Source organism: Salvelinus sp. IW2-2015, unplaced genomic scaffold (assembly GCF_002910315.2).
Source record: "Salvelinus sp. IW2-2015 unplaced genomic scaffold, ASM291031v2 Un_scaffold7489, whole genome shotgun sequence".
NCBI classification, from domain to species: domain Eukaryota; kingdom Metazoa; phylum Chordata; class Actinopteri; order Salmoniformes; family Salmonidae; genus Salvelinus; species Salvelinus sp. IW2-2015.
Genome location: NW_019948749.1, coordinates 1 through 2820, shown reverse-complemented (window position 1 = coordinate 2820; position 2820 = coordinate 1). Strand labels below are relative to the sequence as shown.

General features: G+C 40.1%; 1 long non-coding RNA gene across 5 annotated transcripts; it reads right to left on the bottom strand.

Annotated features, from left to right (window-relative positions):
• Positions 1-642: 642 nt before the first annotated feature.
• LOC139027108 (uncharacterized) lies at positions 643-2678 on the bottom strand. Of its 5 annotated transcripts, XR_011479144.1 has the most exons (6): positions 1842-2510; positions 1482-1537; positions 1233-1343; positions 983-1034; positions 921-951; positions 643-756 (listed from the first exon to the last, which is right to left on the bottom strand). It is a non-coding gene; the product is annotated as an uncharacterized lncRNA (long non-coding RNA). The 5 variants fall into 5 exon arrangements; XR_011479145.1 differs by lacking the exon at positions 921-951 and having other exon boundaries at positions 1007-1034; positions 1233-1313; positions 1453-1537; XR_011479146.1 differs by lacking the exon at positions 921-951 and having other exon boundaries at positions 1007-1034; positions 1260-1313; positions 1453-1537.
• Between the last annotated feature and the right edge of the window lie 142 nt (positions 2679-2820).

Below are 2820 nucleotides of genomic sequence, written 5' to 3'. Positions count from 1 at the left end.
CCAATTTTAAAGGCGATTGCAAACTTGAGAAACGGTGGACTGTGATGATTGTAGTCCTCTTCACTCTGCATTAATAATTATTTTTCACTGGGGGTGAAAGTGATACAGATGGTGGAAAAAACATAATTACAAACCACACATTCTACCTACTTACCCCAACCACACATTCTACCTACTCTTTACCCCAAACCACGCATTCTACCACTTACCCCAAACCACGCATTTCTACCTACTTTAACCCAAACCACACGTTCAACCTACTTTATCACAACCCAACATTCTACCTACTTTACCCAGACAACACATTCTACCCTACTTTACCACAACCACCACATTCTACCTACTTAACCCCAAACCACGCATTCTACCTACTTTAACCCAAAAACACATTCTACCTAACTTCTTTAACCCAAACCACACGTTCAACCTACTTACCACAAACCAAACATTCTACCTACTTTACCAGACCACACATTCTACCTACTTTACCCCAAACCACGCATTCTACCACTTAACCCCAAACCACGCATTCTACCTACTTTAACCCAAACCACAATTCAACCTACTTTACCACAAACCAAACATTCCACCTACTTTACCCAGACCACACATTCTAACCTACTTTACCACAACCAAACATTCTACCTACTTACACCAAACCACACAGTCTACCTTCTTTACCACAAAGCACACATTCTACCTACTTTACACCAAATCACACATTCTACCTACTTTACCCCAGACCACACATTCTACCTTCTTTACCCAAACCACATATTCTACCTTCTTACACCAAACCACGCATTCTACCTACTTTACCCCAGACCACACATTCTACTACTTTACCACAAACCACACATTCTATCTACTTAACCCCAAACCACGCATTCTACCTACTTTAACCCAAACCGCACGTCAACCTACTTTACCACAAACCACACATTCTACCTACTTTATCCCAAACCATGCATTTCTACCCTACTTTAACCCAAACCAAACATTCTACCTACTTTACCCCAAACCACACATTCTACCTACTTTATCCCAAAACCATGCATTCTACCTACTTTAACCCAAACACACATTCAACCTACTTTAACCCAAACCACACATTACTACCTACTTTACCCCAAACCACGCATTCTATCTACTTTACCCAAAACCACACATTCTACCTACTTTACACCAAACCACACATTCTACCGATTTTACCCCAAACTACACATTCTTACCTTTTTTACACCAAACCACACATTCACCTTTTTTACCCAAACCACACATTCTACCTACTTTATCCCAAAACCATCATTCTACTTACTTTAAACCCAAACCACACATTCAACCTACTTACCCAAACCACACATACTACCTACTTTACCCAAAAACCACACATTCTACCACTTACACCAAACCACACATTCTAACCTTTTTACCCAAACCCACACATTCTACCTTCTTTACCCCAAAACCACACATTCTACCTACTTTACCCCAAACCACACATTCTACCTTTTTTACCCAAACCACACATTTACTACTTAATTACCCAAAACCACACATTCTAGCTCTACTTTACCACCAAAACCACACATTCTACCTTCTTTACCCCAAACTACAATTTCTACCTTTTACCCAAACCACACATTTCTACCGACTTTACCCAAACTACACATTCTACCTTTTTTACACCAAACCACACATTCTACTTTTTACCCAAAACCACACATTCTACCTACTTCACCCCAAACCATGCATTCTACCTACTTTAACCCAAACCCACACATTCTACCTACTTTACCCCAGACCACACATTCTACCTTTTTTACCCAACCACACATTACCTTTTTTACCCAAACCACACATTATACCTACTTTACCCCAAACCACACTCTACCTACTACTTTTACCACAAACCACACATTCAACCTACTTTACCCAAACCACACATTCTACCTTCTTTACCACAAACCACACATTCTACCTACTTCACCACAAACCCACACATTCTACCTACTTTACCCCAAACCAAACAATCTACCTTCTTTATACCACAAACCAAACGTTTCTACCTACTTTACACCAGACCACACATTCTACCTACTTTACCACAAACCAAATATTCTACCTACTTTCCACCAAACACACATTCTACCTACTTTTCCCCAAAACTACACATTCTACCTTCTTTAATCCACAAACCACACATTTCTCCTGCTTGACCACAAACCAAACAACTAACTACTTTACCCCAGACCACACATTCTACCTACTTTACCCCAAACCACACATTCTACCTACTTACACCAAACCAAACATTCTACCTACTTTTACACCAAACCACACATTTTACCTACTTTACCCCAAACCACACGTTCTTTCTACTTTACCTCAGACCACACATTCTACCTACTTTATCCCAAACCACACGTTCATCCTACTTTACCCCAAACCACACATTTCTACCTACTTTATCCCAAAACCATGCATTCTACCTACTTTAACCCAAACCAAACATTACTACCACTTTACGCCCAAACCACACATTCTACCTACTTTATCCCAAACCATGCATTCTACCTACTTTAACCAAACCACCACATTCAACCTACTTTAACCCAAACCACACATTCTACCTACTTTACCCCCAAACCACACATTCTACCTACTTTACACCAAAACCCACACATTCTACCTTTACCCAACACCACAACTATTCTTTACCACACTTATCTACTTTACCCAAACCACAATTACTACCTACTTATACCCAAACCACACATTTCTACCTACTTACGCCCAACCCACACATTCATCCACTAC